The 19,543-nt window shown below is 32.5% G+C and overlaps 1 protein-coding gene, 1 long non-coding RNA gene and 1 other non-coding gene across 3 annotated transcripts in view; 1 reads left to right on the plus strand and 2 right to left on the minus strand.

Annotated features, from left to right (window-relative positions):
- The window catches only part of LOC125064451 (probable GPI-anchored adhesin-like protein PGA55), a 48,354-nt gene that overhangs the window by 2,702 nt on the left and 26,109 nt on the right, over positions 1-19,543 (plus strand). The gene's annotated exons all lie outside the window — the stretch shown is intronic.
- LOC125064452 lies at positions 4,690-6,907 on the minus strand. The gene is made up of 3 exons (XR_007119590.1): positions 6,787-6,907; positions 5,740-5,871; positions 4,690-4,818 (listed from the first exon to the last, which is right to left on the minus strand). It is a non-coding gene; the product is annotated as an uncharacterized LOC125064452 (long non-coding RNA).
- Positions 11,192-11,273, minus strand: Trnas-uga. The gene has a single exon. It is a non-coding gene; the product is annotated as a tRNA-Ser (tRNA).

A 19,543-nucleotide genomic window follows, 5' to 3' on the forward strand; every position in this document is an offset into this window, starting at 1 on the left:
TTTTTACTTTTTCAGGCAGATTTATATCAATAAGCTACAGTTACAGGATTATGATTCGAGTATAATTACGCAACGTTATTAAAAATATTACAATTATTGTCGATTGGATAATTTAAAATATATGCAGTATAGTCGATGTATTCGTTGAAGAGTCTGTGAACTCATCTCACGTTCCAATAATATTTCCTCTAAATTATTATTATAAAATTTACCTTATTGCAAAATATTTAATGTTACTACAAATGTATTTACATAAAAAAATATTAACATTAATGCCTTAACTATATACGAATGAAAAGTTACGTTAGTTGGTTAAAGTAGTTACCGTTATATTTAATTTTATTTGATTACATATTATATTTATTTTATTAAATATTGAATGATTCCATGTTTTGATTACTTAAAAAGCGAATTAAATGAAAACATTTTCTCCTCATAGCTAACTGATTATTTCAAATAAAACTCCACCGTCAAAACCGCGAGTAGCGATACAAGTAGTTTTAAATTAAAATATATTTTGCTTGGGGTCTGTCCGGTAGTGGATAGGAAAGGTTCAGTCGATAGATAGATTGATCGACAGATAGCATATCAGTCTGAAATCTATCAGAGTGAAAGTACGAACAACATGTTGCGTAAAGATTCATGCTCAGTAGTTTGGTAACGCGACAATTATATGATTATCTTGTCTTCTGAGATTTGGACGATACCTTACTACTCTTGCTGAATGAAAATTTCAACGATAACCCACTTGTAACGTATATTTATGTTCTATTATTGCTTAATTTTACTTACTTTTGTTTCAAATCTTGAAGATAAAGACGTTTATTGTAATTTTAATTGTTCAATGTATACAATTGTTATGGCCGTTACGAATTTAATGGAACTTTGCGGTGAATAATTTATATCTTTATCTAAAAAGTATCTTTGAGGATACACATACTTTTTTCTTACGATGGCGAAGATTCATATTGTGCTCATAATTATGTTTGGGCTAAAAGAGAATTGTGTATTTTAATATTCTTTTACTGTTGTCTGGACACGTGAACTTATTATGTGTGGGACAGACATGACGATCAGCTGGTTACCCATCACGATTATTGATTTCGTTGTTGCTATATATAGCCTGTGCATTATAAACCAAACACTTATCGATAAACAAGCAATTATAAACCGTCAGCGCTGACTTATAAGACTTGAAATTGAACAAATGAATGCATAATGTCTCTCAAATCGTGAAGCTTCTCCACTTTCCTTGGGCACACGATTGGAATAACCAATCTCCGTGTTGGTATGCGCGTACGCACGCTGCTTGACAGACACACATTCAAATACAAATGCAGTGTTAACAATCATACATAAATAATTGGAAAAGTACAACTTATAATATCTTTTCATTGCGGCTAAAGTCAATCATCAAGCAGTTGCAAAATGCAAGCGACAGTTGATGCAGACTAAAGTCAATAATTACGTTCAATACGTGTGTCGTGACAAGTACTAATTATATAAAATAAGCTCGAGTAATGATGTTTTATTGCACAATGATTGTATCCGCAGTTAGGGATTACTATCTATTCTATATTAGCGCACTCTCTATTCTCTTCCCTCTCGTAATCATAGGGAGGGTAATTCGACACGACCGTAGAGACAAACAGTGTGTTAATTATATTCTAAATTCAAATATTACATAAATCGTTTTTATTATTCAAAAATAAATCTATGAGTGGAAAACGGATACACGCTTTGTCACTAGTTCTATGTCTATTCCAAATATCTTCGTCCAAATGGAGAACCGATTTTAAATGTCATAAAAGAGTGTATCCAAAAAAAGATCAATTAAATCTTTTTCACTGCTAAACATTAGATAATGCCTTCAAAAGTTTGCCTGAAATCTACGTTAACACAAAATCTTAAAAATACATAGTCAGCGTTAGCAAAACCAATGCAAATTAAATCTGTTTCGATATGGGCACCAACTTGTTTATTTTTTATTTACGGCCTCAGTCCTATGTGCATTTATGTTCAATTTCCTAGATTTTTTCCCCTTTTTGCCGAGCGAAGCGCGTGGGTAACAACTAGTATGTGTACAATTTCGTAGATAGTTCTTATAATAGTTCTGCCGATTACATAATATAGTAAAATCGCGAAACCATTTTCAAGTAAGAGTTCCACAGATACTTTCTTTGAGTATTACGTGTAGACTTTATGGGGTAATTTAGCGGCTTAATGGTTCGTCTGAGTTGCTTTCTCACAAGACTCGGCCCAGCGGCAGCTGATATCGGCGAGTAGGAAGTAAGATGTATTATCTTCGCTAATACTTGTAGAATTTTTGTAAGTTTTCAGTGTTTGAGTCGACGGCACAGATACAGTTATTCATGAGTACAAATAAAATATTGTGTACACTTCTTCTTAAAATATAATAAGGAAAAATGTAATACAATGAATTGGCATTTTCATAAATATACGAGTATAAGTTATATACCTATGTTATGAAATATATTTCTGAAAATGACGATTCCATTTAATAAACAATGATACTCATTTTATTATATTCAACTCATCGATATTCGTTGTAAAACCTTACAGCGAAGGAAATTTGCAAAATATAATACACGAGCCGGCTCATCTCTCCACCGGTCGACCTCTCTTGCGACCGTGAAACCGCGGCGTGGCGGACACCCTCGGTCAATGCACACTCGTACTTTATCTCGGTAATCGATGACGTTGCCAACAATGCCAGACACTACTGTTCAGTTGGCATGCCCTTTTTTGTGGAGTTTCCTGGGCGGCAAGAAGAATCACTTTTGAATTTATAAGTTTTTTATCCAATACATTTTAACGTTTAAAAATTTTATTTTATGTATAAAATACATACATATATTTTACCGCTAAGTAGCAATACTTGGTATTGTTGTATTTCGGTTTGAAGGGCGAGTGAGCCAGTGTAACTACAGGCACAAGGGACCTAACATCTAACGGCGATGTAAGGAATGGTTAAATTTTTTTTGCGGTGCCTATGGATTGTGATAATCAGTCCGTCTATTTATACTTTAAGAAACTTGTATGGCAATTTATACTGATATGTTTTTAACGTCAATCATGGTTAAATTAATAAATCATTCATTGAATAAACGAAATGAAAGGCTCAGTCGTGTACAGACAGAACCATCCGAGTCGCTGTGACAAGAAAATGTGTGTCATAATGATTCATAAGAGCTCAAGCTGCGGCCGACGACGTGACTCACACAGGCGGACGTCCGACTGTAGTCTGTGCACACAATAAACGCAAGGGTTTAAAACAAGGATTCTCGGAGCATTCGTTGCCATTTAGATATAGGAAGATATGAATAATGGTTCAAACCATCATTATAATCTATACTAATATTATAAAAGCGAAAGTAACTAAACTAATAACTAAACGAATAAACCATTGAATCGAATTTGATGAAATTTGGCAAGAACCAAGCTTGAACCCCAAGAGAGGATTGGATACACACTCGAAACGCAACTGGATCGCTGTTTCAGTAGAAAGATTACGTTTCGATTCGATTTCGACAAAAACATACTAACTTTTTGTTGCTTATTGTTACTAGTTCGCTGTCGATGGTATTAATTCAAGTTCCAACTGGACATAAATGTTTATTTACCTTTAAATATGTTTATTAGGAACAATTTTTATTAAATAAAGAAAATTTTATGAATAATAATAAGAAGGAATCAAGATTAATTATTTTTTTATTTAATTGTTCATTTATTGTATATCACGTAAGGCTAAATTATTTAGTTACCACCTGAGAAGTAGGTCGGATGCAAAAATATTTGATCACGCACATACAAAATATTCCAATATGCCAGAGGAGCTAATCGGTATTAATAAATAAAAAAGTACTGCTCTTAGGTTACAACTAAGATTTAATGAGCAGAAAGGCGACCTGGATTCCTAGATACATGTTTTAGTTCAAGGTGAAGTTTGAGCAGGTGGAGCGCACTGGGTCATTGTGTTTGAGAGACATCCACGTTAGACTCATCATCCATTAGAAGCAAAGCGGATTTTTTTGCTTCAATGCTACAACTGTTTCTGTTGTTTCAAACAATAAACTCCGTTTGTAATTAATGTTTAATCTATTTTAGATATTTATATAATATATAAAGTATATTTCTATATAAATAAATCAATTTGTTAAATTACGATTCAAAAGTGCTTGTAAAAGCCTACTTGAATAAAGTATATTTTGATTTTGATAATAAGTAGAATATTTTATAATTAACGTTCGAAGTAATATCAGTGAACTCATAATATGAATTTTAGGAATAAAGACTTATTTCGATTCAATTTGTGGGAATGTACACGCCGTTTGTTGCTAAAATTTATAAATAAAAGGAAAGTAGAAGTTTGTGTGCAAGAGGTTGAGGTTATAACAGAATAAGTGAGATGGAAATAAAACTATCGCTTCCTGGTTGTTTGTTTTTAATACTTAAAATTGAAAACAGTTATGGTTTAACAAAAACGCTCCGCTGATTTTCTTTCGCTGACCCTTCTCTTATTTTTCAGATCGGTGGTAGTTTTTAGTTTATTAACACTTTTTTATTTATCATAAATGAAATAATGAATATCTAAATCATGAATTGTGAACATCAGGAACTAATTAAATTAACTCTTCTTGACATCTGTCGAATTAAGCGTTGTTTAAATCAGACTTGCTGTGCTCACAATAAGCAAATAGAATTCGATTATTTTCAACTTTAATCATGAGATGGTATGCACCTGTGCTGATGTGCTCTGTGACGCGTGACCTGCTTCGCCCCACATCTAATCACACGCTGAAATGAACACATTAATCAGATGGGTTTTTCATTTGCTTACGCGCCTTTTTTATGGCAGAGTATTTTTAAAGGAGCGTCACGTAAAACGATGTTTTTATTTTAGATGACTCTTAGATGTCGTTATGACCGTACATTCAAGATATCGCTTAGTTTACTATCCATTTAAAATTAAAATTAAACTTTAGAAGAGCTTGTTATAAATGTAGTGCGTTTCGACATGAAATATTTTATCAACATCATTAAAAGAGCCTCTTTTTATTTAAACGTTTTATATTAAACCTTGTGGGCGGCATTTATAACTCAGTAGGAATATAAAAGTTTATTGAAAATTTGTTTCATAATGACGTTTCAAAATAGCAACGGTCGTACTCGAGTCGAGTCCAGCGTGAAACTACCCTTGTAGTCTGTATTTTAATCTTTTGTATATATTCTATTGCTATAGCTATTATACACAATAGATACTCATTAATATTAGTAACGTAAACTGTCGACTTACACGTAACAGTTACGTATTTATAGAATACTGCCATTGTTTTGTCCTTAAACAATGTTTGCTTATTCCACACGTAGTACGATTTGTTATTTTCCTAATTTATTCCCATAATTTAAAATGTAATATTACTTTTACGCTCGGTATGTTATAATCTTTTCTTTCTAAGGCATCATGGCAATTAAGTAGCATTCGTATTGAAAATATAGGTTTATCTTTAAAGTGGACATGTTTTCGGGATAAGTGTATAAGGATATATTTTATAATATGTAATTCAAAATATTGTTTCTAAGTAGAAGTTATTGACCCATATCGAGTAAATACCAAATAATATAATTTTCAATGTCAGAGATTTGCTGTCCGTGGTTTTAATTTAAAACCGTTACGTAGGTAATTTCGAGAGCTATCAATCAATGCATCAGGGGTACCGTTACGGGCACTTGCGGGCCTCGAGCTGCGCTGGCGTGTGAAAGTGCGACACTTTCGCGTCTCGCTGCGCCCGCGCCGCCGCAGCCGCGCCGTTCGCCACCCTGCCGTGACCTTGTCTCCATACCGCTGAACTAATAACCGAAATAATTTATGTGTTTTATATTTCGTCCTAGTTTCAGATTTATGTGTGTTTAGTTCATTTTGACAATAACAATAATCTTAAATGTTTTAATCTACGACGCCATCTTTGTTTGAATTAATTAAATTAAAAAAAAGTAATCTAATATTTTAATCAAACTTAGTAATATACAGAATTGCTATTACATATGAATTTGACCTTGTTCAAATATGCGTTATTTATATATCATATTGTTAATTTGTTTTGGATAATAAACCGATAACAATAAATATTTTTTATAATAAATTTGTAAATAATATAATCAGCTTGGTAATAAGTGGTCACCACTAATCATAGACATTGGCGCTCTAAGAAATTTTAACCATACCGTTTACGACACCAATGTGAAACCAACCTTAGAATCTCATCATAATATTATCCTTGATTCATGGTTTGACTCACGACGAGTATGCTCCATCGATTTGACAGATTGGTTTTCGTTTGTGCTAGTTCCTTGGCGCTGTAGCGCCAGCGCCAGTCAGTGAATAATATTTCGTGTTAAATATTATATCTTAAGTAAAAATAATTATTCTAATCGCACAGTTCCTGTCCGATTCTCCGATGATATCGATGGAAGTTTTTTTTATTTTAAAAGCTTTTATTTAACTTGCAATGAATGTATATATGTATGTGCGGGTGGAATCTTGCTACTCAATTTTAAAGCATATATCTTTAACCGAGTTGGCTGAAATTTTGTATACACGTTAAGTTTGGATGACAATACACGATAATCTGATTGACGTCATTATAAGTCCAATATGGTGGAACATTCGAGATGGCAGAATAGTTATTTAGACTAAGACTAATTATTAAGTTTTAAATATTATTGAGGTTTTCAGTACAAAATCTGTTGATGAAATATACATACCAGATAATTTTAAACGTGATCATTGCAGATTTTCATACGATTGATATAAATGAGAGAAAAATGTCAGCGAGAAGTTACACATCAATATGTTAAATAAATTACGAATCAAGGTTTAAGCGAAGACTCGTCACAAACAGGAACAAACACCGCACGCTCTGACTCGTCAATGTGGTTTATTTTTCTAACAAGCTGACAATCAACCTCCGACGTCCAATTAGTATGTTTAGGAGCGTCCCGTTAGAACGTTTTCAGGAAACTGTGACTAACGCTGGGTTTTCCTCACAATTAGCGTTCAACCTCAATACATATCAATTTTAAATCTTATTTTAATTTATATCATACTAAATAAATTCGCCTTGACGGAACCTTCAGTCATGGTTATGATTAGTGGAGAACACGCAAACATATCTATATTGAAATGAATTTCGAATGCAAATCTAAGCATGTATAAAAAAACTAGCAGAGTTTTATCTTCGTTAAGTACCGGCCCTGGTGCGTTTTTTAAATTTATTTTAAAGAGGCGTACAATATTCTGAAACATTGTGAAGCATCTATGAAGCACATGAACACATAAAATAAGGACATATGTATATAATACGTAGGACGTACTCTTTTTAAATATATTTTAAGAAGGCAGACGAGTGAATCGTACTAGACACGGCGATAATAACATTATGCGAAAACCGACATATGTTGGATGAAAATCTGCCGCTTGTGTATCCAACTCACAAACCCGTATAAGACCAGCCCGGCTGTGGGTCATTTACAAGCTGTAACTTTTTTATTTAATTCACATTGTGACAATTAATAACGATTACTTAATATCGTGCACACGTAGCGTCTGTATTATTACATATAATTTATTTTAATTAGACTATAATTGCGATTCCATTTAGTAAATAGACATACAGACACAATTTAACTCTTCTGTCTCCGAAGTCTCTCTTTTGCTCTTTACGAAGCACAAAGGCCTACGGGCATTATAATTCTGTAATTCTTCACATTGTAATGCAGTTCTTGTTAAAAGGCAAAGCAGGCTCAGGTAAGAGCTATGCGGAAGATTCATCTCAGGAAGTTCACTTAGTGATACGTTGTTTATTGTTAAAAACTTATCACTGTACTGTATTTTACGATACTTTTAATAATATTCAGTGTACGTGTTTTTACAATAACAAGTTACCAAAATAAATAATATGACGTTTATTTCGAAGTTTTAACTCGTACATTTGTTTAATGTAATTTTTATTATATTTTCCGATAACATATTTCGCGTATGACCTAAATATACTCATACAATTTACATATTATGTTGTGTAAAACATATCGTCCATTAAGAGTTACTGACGTATATTTATTCAATATTTTTCACCAGAGATTTGATCTCCGCTTAATTTAATATCGTGACGTGGATTGTGATTAATATTATAATTAGATTTTGTACATACATACTATATTAAAAAGACAGCAAAATTCTAGGCATTATAGAAGTGAAACCAGTAATACCACAAATAACTCAGTTCTCTGGTAATAAAATGCCGTTCTACTCGTACTATCTGCATCTTGTAGATTTAGTCGTCTGGAATTTGCTCTACTTTGATGCCATCAATATCGGTCAATTAGCTTTTAAGAATAACCGTAAGTCGCAGTCACGACTTTTACTGCAATCTTTTTAGTCATACTTCTTTGTTGTTTTGAACAATCATTTACATTCTTATTGTTGTTCGATTTTACGTTTTCTTTTAATCAAAATCTGATTTTTAACTCGTTTTTACTTCCGATGGTTTGAAGGCGATGTTTTATTTGTTATTTTAGCACATCAACGTTCGTTAACGAATCATTTAAAGCGTTTCATTTATCCCATATATAAGTTATTAACCCTGTGCTACCTTGTGAGAACAGCGATTATAACTTAAGGTATTGGGTACTTGTGTTAATAATTCGTGCGTCATAATTTCTACAAATTCTTTAACATTTCTACAATAACATATAACACTTAATTGAGAAGTAATAGTCGATGTTATTTACTTTCTAATCAGTATGGGCCACATTATAAATTGCGCGAATTGCGATCTTCTCCAGGGCAAATATCGTATTGATATCGGCTGCATAACTCCGGTGTAATGCTATAGGAACAGTAGTCGTCTCTATTTTATGAATAATTTTTAATATAAGCTACAAATGCAAATACGGCTTTGATTGAATATTTGTCGATGACACAAGTGTGTTTGTGCTGTATGTGCAATAGGAAAAACCTAATGCGTAATTTCGGTTAATTGTATATTCCTTATTCGTGCCGCTGAAGGTCGGGACGAGAAGATACACGGCATACCGTTCAAAAAGGGTGTGAGATATGTACTAATTATATTCAATCTATTTATTGGTACATTTGGTGTATTCTGGTCGTGTCTTGCGTTCTCTTATATTTGACATTATACTAAAGTTGTTTTTGGATGGATCTGAGAATGATATTTCTCTTAAAGAAATATTTATATTTTTTTTCAATATTTATACTCTAAGTTATCAAATACATTTGGTCATATGTACAACACACATACACACACAAAGTTACTATTTACGTCCAACACCTTTGACCAGCTTCATTGATTTGTTGCAATATCGTAATGTAACTTACGATAAGTTTATTATAGGCTACAGCTTTATCGAACATCATTTTAGGTCTGATTGTTGTAAAGGATTTTGATTATCAATAATGTGTATTAAAAAAACAACTGAAAAATATGACAACGTTGTTTTGTTAAATTACTAGCAAATTCTAATAAGCGTTCCACAGGGCCTAGTTTTGGGTCGTTTTATAAATAAAACCTATATTAATGACTTCATATATTTTTTTAAAACATTTGAGAGATATTGTGTTCTTTGCATCATAATTATATCATAATTTTTCAATATAAATAGAGTAAGTAAATAATTCATAATTGAAAGTAAATATTTTTTTTTTGGTAGCAATATTACTCAGTGATAAAATTGTTAGTCACACCCAGTCTGGGAACATTACTCCTACTAAATAAAAATAATGAACGTTTAGTTTAGTTTAGGGGGAAAGTATTCAAAAACCATTAACGATGACGCAAGTTCCAGAAATTAAACACCGTTAGGCCGTAAGTTAACCTATTAAGACATCAGAAAAAATAATAATAGATCAGTGTTATTTAAGGATTGTTAGCAGTGTGATATAGGAAGGATATTTAAAATTATAAGCACACCGACGTGAACGACGAAAGGCCGCCATGATTCACGCTGTAGCAGACTCGTTGGCACGCCGGCGCGGCCACGTGACGCTGTTACAATTGACATTGTTTATAGAAATACCACTGATATCGCTTAAGAATCCAGCTTCGTCTGCGTCGTAACTAAGGCTGCTGGCCCAGCTATAAATATATCAACGACGTTTCATTAATAATAAGATTTCTTCGATATTTGTGCCATTAATCATGGCATATGATGTAATAGAGGAATGTCGTGGCTTGTTACTTAAAATTTAAACCCGGCCAAGCACCAATTTGGCATCACGCAAAACTTATCTATAAATTTCTGAGCATAATTTAAGACATAGCAGATCTACTTTACTATTACCCGAATTATATGTCAGTGTCGTAACACTGTCAGTGCTTCGTTTATATAAACATATATACATATTTTTAATAAAAAAATAACATATATGTACGACATAAATAGTGATACTGAAGTTAAAATGAATTCAGGAAACGTTATAATATGTTTAAATTGTGGGAACTATTAAACAATGTAGGCACTCGTATTTAAATAAAATTATAAGCTGCGTAATTCCTTGTTAAACCGCACTAAGATTGCTTAGGTGTTAGGGTCAAAACGCACTTGGACTTGTTCAGAGAATACTCAACATGTGAAAGTATCTTTATGAATTCATAGCATATAATTGTGTGACAATAGCCTAGTATTAACACAAAATTTAGTACTTAGCCTAAGTATAGCTAGTCAGGACCAAATCTATGCCATGCTTTTGCCAGTTTTTTTTGAAGCGTCATTTTGCAAATTACCTAAATACTTTTATATTATTCAAAAAAGTTTTAATCGAATTTGGATCATGATCACGGCCGAAGTAAAAAGTTTTCATTATATTAATTAATCGTGGGAGCCATTACTCGTGTAATTAATCTTGCGATTGTTGTTTAAGTCCAGATATGTCATTGTTAAGCAACGCGTGCTCATTCACGTGTTAAGTTATCTTTATTGAAATATTTGAAAATTATAAATATATCATTTTACATGAAACTATTTTATACTTATGGAATAGTTTCTTCGGTGTCTTGGCGTGGTAGATGATTCATTGTCAATAAAATTAATTTATCGAAAAATAATTATTTAGGCGAATTTCTATTATTTATAAAAAAAAATTAAAAAGTTCCGCTGAGGACAGGATTCGAACCTGCGCGGGTAGAACCCATTGGATTTCAAGTCCAACTCCTTAACCACTCGGACACCTCAGCTGTGAAGAAAGGCGCGAAATACCGCAATCATTTCTACGTCACATTAAACAGTGCGATGACATTGGGCATGACGTCATACAGAGATAACTGAAATGGCGTTGGTGTGGCGTGAATGTTGAATACGATTACTATTTATTTTGTGTTTCGCTATTGTGAGTATTACAGTTACAATGTCTGTCTAGTTTTAATAACCTACTGTTCGCGAGGTCTTCGAATGAAAGAGATAACAAATTTGTTACTCTTGTGCTAATTTTGATGTGATTCACTTTCACTCGATATTGTTCGTTGTAAAGTAATTTTATTGTATTGCTATTACTTTTACCTGAGGCTGATCCCAATAAAACTAGCACATATTCATGATAACCTAGAGACGATTAGGACGATAGCTATAAAGCACTACTTCGCATGTGTTTTTTATGGTATACTTTGGCGGACGGACGGACCACGTGATCCCACGAGGTCACTGCTACCCATAGAAAAGAGCGATGTTTGAAATACTTTTATAATTTAAGTGACAAAAAAAGTAACTACCGAACTTCATTCTGAACTGGTTATTTTCAATTGAATCTACATGGTTATTTTGCAATAACTATGATGATGGTAGCTTTTAATTTAATTTAATTTTGTGGGTACTACTTTCCCAACCGGTGATAGATTTTTCAAAATAACTAGACAAGTGTAATACTGTATTAAATAGACGAATAAAGATTTTGACGTTAGTTTTTTTTGAATTTACAATAATCACTTAACCTAATTAAGTTAAGTGCCACGAACAAAAACTAACTATTATATATTAACACGTATTAAAGTAACGATTGTTTAACTGCTTGTTAACAGATATTTAATTCAAAAATACTTTAGAAAAAAGATTACGCGATAAAAACGTTACTACACCGTAGCAAGGTTGCTTCACAGACAAAAATTAACAGGACTAAAATTGTATACTCTATTCCAACCAGAACAGGAAAAAAGCCAAATAAACAAAATTTGACCGAAAATTGACGCGATATCATTGATCGAGAGCTTGATTAATCTATGATTATAGTAAAAATGGCGTTTTGAACGTCGACGAAACTGTTATCGGAATTTTGGAAGTAAAATTAAAGTAGAAATAAGTGGTTAAGTGTAATAGTGTATTAGAAATAGAGATATATTAACATAAACTCTTAAGAGTGCACAACATAGCATAGTTATTAGCAAATCGCATGAAATGCGTAAATTTTAAATTTAAAGGCTTTTCTTTCTTTTTCCATTGGAATAGGCTTATAGGTAGGATGTCTTTTTCTAATTTCTGAGTCTTGTCAAAACCAATCTGCTACCGTGCGTGTATTTTACATCATAAGTATATATAATTATATATAGATATATAAACATGAAAGCGATGAAAGTTTCTTGTTTGTTTGTTACGTGTGCCGGGTACTGAAAAGGACATAGGGTACCTAACACCTTCCACCTCCACATGTGGGCGAAGCAGATGACGTAAATAGTATAGTAATAGTTTTAAGGTGCATGTAATTGATAAATTGATGATTTGGATGAAATGATATTAATATTACTTCGAGTTTCATATAAATCGAAGTAATATTCCATCAAAAAAATATTTTATTGATTTTTTTTTATGATTTTTTTTTAATAAAAAAACACTAAAAATGTTAATTGACCATAAACAGTGATGGATGAAAATTGCTCCGTATTTTTTTAATATATTTAATTAGTTGACTGGAATGTTTTAACGCATTTACAAAAAACTGGAGAGGAGGAGCAGTTACAACAATTATTTTTCGCACGTGGTTCCGTACTTTGTTAATATACTTCAACTTTTTCGATAGAGATTCGATTAATTTTGACACATCAAACTATCTGGCCTTTATTTGGATGGATTGTGTGAAAGACGATATGGTTAGAAAGAATGTTACTTGTGCGATGACGTATAACAGAGAAGTATGGAAGAAGAAGACATGCTGCGCCGACCCAAAGTAAAATTGGGATAAGGGCAGGAGGATGATAATGATGATAATTTCATTGTGTTTTTTTTTAATGAAGTTATTGCTATTAAATTCTATTATACTTATCAAAGTTAATTAATTCTTAAAGTGGCGTTGAGAAGGTACTAATTAAAAGCCTTGAGACTAAGAAAAGGCCGTAAGGCTAAACCTTCTTCAATTACAAATTTTAACACACTAATATAACACAGCGATTCAAGAATAATAATGTTATTAACTAATACATTGTTAAGTGCTTGAAGCGCTTAAACTTTACGGAGCCTCGCAATTAGCAGGTGTTAAGTTAGCCTAATCGCAACGACAGTTATTGCCTTGCTCTTTTAACGGATCATATTATTATAAAAGCACGGTTGACAGACTACGGTTAGGTGCAGGATATTGCGACTATCAAAATTGTACACGAGAAATTATACTCTGTTGTATTTTAAAAAGGATGAGAATGGCTTGGATTATTTTAGCTTGGATTGTCAATGCGCTCGGGGTTCATGCTGGCAATAATAACATCCTAACTGGGTCATTGACAACATTGCAGCGGACGTTAAACCTGCGTTTGTGACGATACCAAAATTGCAAGCGAAGGGATATAGTGAGTGTCGTGACGTGCTTCCTGGATAAGAATCTACAATAGCCAAATATTTAAAGTCACAGTAGTATTTTTATATCTTACAATTATGTAAAAATAATTTGAATTTCGGCCATTTAAAATGATACCTTGAAATCAATTTGACAATGGATTTTGTCAGGATTGTAACTGTGACCTTCATTGCGTAATTTCGTTCCAGAATTGAGATTAGTGAGCAATGTAATGGAAAACATTTGCCTCTTTTGTTTTAGTGCAAATTTGACGAACCCAACTGAACCCTAGTTAACTATAAACATCTAGTTAAGAAATAAGTTAATTAAACATTTTGAATTCTGTCGATGCGGCGAGCTGTGTTCAACTTCCTCGGTTTATTTTTAACACATAAAAAATCACGTTTCATAAAGTTTTTGCCTTTCGAGGATGCCTTCGACATTCATCGTGATTATTGTTCAATTAAGCGCATTGTTTCATTTATTACGGTTTGTTAAAATACGAGTATGAGGTTTTTGGCTATTTTACAAAATTTTCGCGAATTCAATTACGTACGAACGTTGCACTTAAAGAAATAGTTATAGTTCAAGGTTAAATCTGTTGTCACAATATATAGTTTGATTTATTATTAATTTAGATTTACTGATAAGTTAAGCATAAAAGATCATTATATATACATTAGTACTAAATTTAACTCATTCTGAGTTTAATTAAGTTTAATGGGCTATGGGTGCATAACAAAGGTGTTGTAAATTAAAACATTCAGTCATAATACTCTTAATAAGTGAAGCTTTGTTTACACTTCGCACAAGGTGTCGGAACGAGTGTCTTTTAGTTGTGAGGCCTAAACCATACGAAGTAAATACGAAATAAAGCGAACGATTCACAATGCGATTAACAGAATGGAAGACAATAAGTATTGTTTCTGCGCGGGTAGCAAATTCGATATTGTTGACGTTCGTCACAGAGCTGAGGGCATTGTGGAAGTGGCGCAGTTCAGCAGTATAGGTATATCATTTATTAGTTTTGTACAACGATAATTCCAATCATTTACGTATTTTATATTTAACAAAAATTGAAACTACTACATTCGCCTAAATCTACTATTCTACTATCTAAAATTAATTTATGGAGGTTACGATACGTTTGCGATTCTATTCCGATCCAATTTCGATGACATGTCGCCGCTGGATCGTTGTGTTAGAAGAATAGGGCAATGGCGACGACTATAAGTTTCAATTCGATCGCGATAAGTGACAATTTGTTAGTAGAATTGATCCTCTGATTAGTTTTCTCTCCTGCAACGTGTCTGAATAAAGTAATTACACAAAACCAGGTCCAAGGGTCATACAACTGAACAAAATGAAACTTCTCGAATTGTCCCAGTTCTGAGTAGTCGTCACCCGACGTCACAATTAAATATTGCAGTAAATAAGTATTTGCTTTACGTATTTTGTTTGGTCAGGTGTGAAGAATCTTCAGTTGGGAAGTTCTCATTTTAGGTTGTGTCGAGTTTGTCCGAGTATGGCGAGGGCGCTTGCTAGAGGTGTTGTGTGTCAAGTGGAGTGAAGTGCTCGGAAAGTGAGTCGTTATGTTTATTTACATGTTCTCGACAAAAAATAATTAAAGATTCTGACATTATTGGTCACAATATTAATGGTATGCTTAAGTTCTGTATAAGGAAGTTAAACAATGCCGATAATGTACATAATATAATTGAATTTAATTATAAAAATAGATAATACTCTAATCTCTAATCTATTGACGCACCTTATCTATCAAGTAATGTTTTTTTTTTACTAAAATTAATTCATCTGATGTAAGAATGTGAAATATTACGCAATTTAACAAGTAATATGCTTCAGGTCAGTCGTCGTTATATTCCAGATCGTAGTTTAGTCCCCACTCGACCATAACATTATGCTTATTTACCGATAGTAGTTTTACATTTATAATCTTTAAGAAATCACGTTTCAAAAGTAACACAATAGTCATAAACCTTCTATGCGTTGCAAGAAGAGTTTTACTCATTTACAGGGTGTCACTTTTTATTTTCATACATTATCATCTAATATTTACATGTACAAATATATATTCAATGATAAAAATATGTTGTCGACGGGCAAGTGATCTTATGGTAAGCACTCATCATAGCTCGTAGACATTGGCGCTGTAAGAAATATATATATAACCCTTCCCTCAAATCGCCTATGCGATGCATACCCTGGCAACCAAGAAGTCCTTTGCGCCTGTATTTACACTGACTCACTCACCCTTCAAACCAAAACACAATAATAGTATTGCTATTATGCCTTAGAATATGTGCTTAGCCACTCAACACACAAAGCCCTACCAGCAAGTAATAGTATATTGTATATTGATGTAAACAATTAGGTCGAATGGGTACGAATCCGTAAATATCGTTACAACAATCCTCGTTAAAAAATAGTTTCAAGTATGGATACGTGCAAATACCTCGGAGCTAGTTCAACCTGTTGCAAAAAAGAGCTAAAAAAACCCGTTGCGATCATGAGATGAGTCAGACGGTCTTCACGACGGAGATGCGTAATCGCCGTGCATAAAAAATAAAAAAATATATTAGGTAGGTATTTATAATATCTGTTAAATTTATTCGTTTAAAGGAATGCATACCTAACGTTTTTATCTTTTTATTTAGTTTAAAAACATCATTGATTGAATGATAAATTTAAAACGTTTTAATTTCCTTGATATTTTTTTTTCGAATATTTAATTAAATTGAAACATGTTAATTAAAATAATTTACTACACTAATCATGACCTGTGTGGAATTGTGTCAAGAAATAGTTGTAGGGTTTTCTAATCGAATTGTAGTTCCAAAATATGCGCGACAAATAAACCTTTTCGCTCTCAATAGGAAAGGCTGTAGTTAAAACATTGAACATTACATACATTAAATATATTGACGAAATGTATGGAACTAAACGTATATTATACAAAATGTAGGTTAACTCACTCTCACTTCCGACATTTGATCTAATTTTGAACTCGTTTTGATTGTCATTATTATCAAGAGAAGTTCCTATACATATACGTATAACATTTTTCTATAATAATATTTTCAGTCTTTTCCTTTCTTATGTAGGCTACCTATAATTGTTTTCAATAACATAGATTATAATGAAATGTTATGTTTATCTAATATCATTGTTCTGTATGTAAAGTAGTTTTTAATTTGACAATGAATAAGATTTATAGTAAATCAAAAATAACTACATATATCGTAAACAACATATAAATTTAATTCAACAGTTCAAAATACGTTTTTACGTTTTCTGGACTATCCTGGACGAATTCTTGCAAATATCTAAATAAGGAAACGAAACGATGGTGCAGAGGCATTCGAATAAAGTCGTTAGTACTCACAAATACCTTAAGGCAATATATAACTATACGGTATCTGTTTAGTTTCCATATATTACAAGAGTACGAAAATAAACAGACACTTGTCATGTATCGTGTAATAATCTAAGGATAGAATCATCTCGGAACCAGTCGAACGTGTCTCAATTATAAATAAACCAATAATAAAAACGGTAGTCAGTAGTCCGTCGTCCGTCCGTAGACGTAACGCAGGTAATGTGCCGTGACGTCATCGAGATGAGCAATGCCTTGCAAAAACAATATTACCTTCTACAATCATATTATTATTAGCTTGACGACTAGTATAGAAGAAATTCCATATTCGATCGATCAATCAAAATATACTTTGTTCAAATAGGCTCAAGATACAAATTACCAGATTCAATCACAGGTTGGGAATGTGAATGTGTGTGTGTGTGTTGAATGAATTTTGAGAAGAATTATTATAGAGTAGATTGTGTATGTTCGGTATTTGGTGGAGAATGCCAGCTTTACCAGACTCTAATGATATACTACTTTATCGAATATCTAACTTCCCGATCCATTTGATAGATTTGTATGAAATAAATTGTACAAAATAGTTTACCAAATTCCATAAATTATTAAGAAGAGGATATAATGAAATCTGTCATTAAAAAATTAGTATATCCGAGACAGGAATAGCAGGAAATAAACATCATCATCATCTTATTCTCGACCACTGCTGGACTTAGGTGTCTCTGATTGCACGCCACACCACCTAGTTGGAGGTGGTTCCACGGTACACTTTTCAAATAGTGGCCTCGAGTTGAGAACACGTCTACTGCCGCTTCAGCTTATAAGCTGTTAGTATGCTAATCAGAAGAAGTAGAAAATAGTAAGGTTACTCTTACTTTCATATTATTTATCGGGAAGCCAATATACATTGCAGAATTGCTCAAAAAGGCTTCAATGTGATCAAAGACACAAGTTTACTTATTACGCGCAAATATATATTTCATGGACACGGGTAGACTTATAACAACAATATACGAATTAAAAACTAGGTCAATGAATGTAAATAAGTATTATAAAGAGAAAAAATAAAATTGAGGAAACTGTAACTGCAAATAAATTATATAATCTTGCATAAACAGGAAGTGATCTGTTAGCTGGTACTTATGCTAAGCTCCTACATAATTTCACTACATGACACACGGCTGTTTGCTTACGTTTAAGCTGAAAGCCAGGATATATCGGTGTCAAGATATTGTCGAATGAACCATTTAAAGCTCAAGTGAAGTTCGCCGTAAGTATCGTTTGCGCAGACTTTAGCACAACTTGCTTAGGATTGACAAATAATTTGTTCGCCGTAAGTGTCGTTTAGGTAGATGTTAGTACATGTCTAGGATTGACAAATAATATAATATTGGTATATAATAATTATCAACAGGAATATTTTCTTGTTTCTTGTTGTTTGTTTTCGTATTTGGGTTTTAGTTTTTAATGTTTAAAGCCTCGATTTATTTGCAAAAATAAATAGTCCAATATTGAAGTATCGTAATACTCGCTATCTTCGTTCGTCGCTGTATTTAATTTATACTATGTAACGTTATGGTAACCAGGCGACACCAAATGCAACTATTAGTTTCTTCTTGTATACTACTAAAGTGATTAGAAATGTCGATTTTTTAGATGTCATTACGATAAATACACATATACCTATTAATTTAAAACTCTCCTTAATTTCGGGGACTGATACACACGCTAACAATATTTAAGTTGTAAGCTTATAATATAAATTAATATCTCAATTCTTCAACTGTGTAACCAAACATCGGTTACAAAGTTTTCCCGCTCAACGTTGACGATTAGTATCAGGTGTTCGTTATAACTTTCAGAGCTGTACATACCGTAGATTCACAATTCATGCGGTCATAAATTCATAAATATTAAAATACATAAACACTTCGTGTACGACATTGTCATAAAACTAAAGTATATTTATGTGTCAAGAAAAACAAACAGTATTAAAGTATTAGCACATTAAACAATAGCAAAATGTGTCATTATTCTTAACATCTTTTGTGTGCGGGCTTAGCTATTCGTCTTGCGGTAATTCCACAGAGTAAATACGATTTGTTTGTTTGGAATATTATCTTTAATCTTCTATATTTGCCGGATAAACTTCAGAACTGTCAATATTTGGTGCCGAATCATGCAGAACCAATATAAGGATTACTGCGATCACTATAATTTTAATTTTAGAAGTTTTTGAATACTTTGTTAGGGTGAAGTTTTATTACATTAATTAATGAAAATCAAATTTTCTC

This window comes from Vanessa atalanta, chromosome 6 (genome assembly GCF_905147765.1).
Source record: "Vanessa atalanta chromosome 6, ilVanAtal1.2, whole genome shotgun sequence".
Lineage (NCBI taxonomy): Eukaryota > Metazoa > Arthropoda > Insecta > Lepidoptera > Nymphalidae > Vanessa > Vanessa atalanta.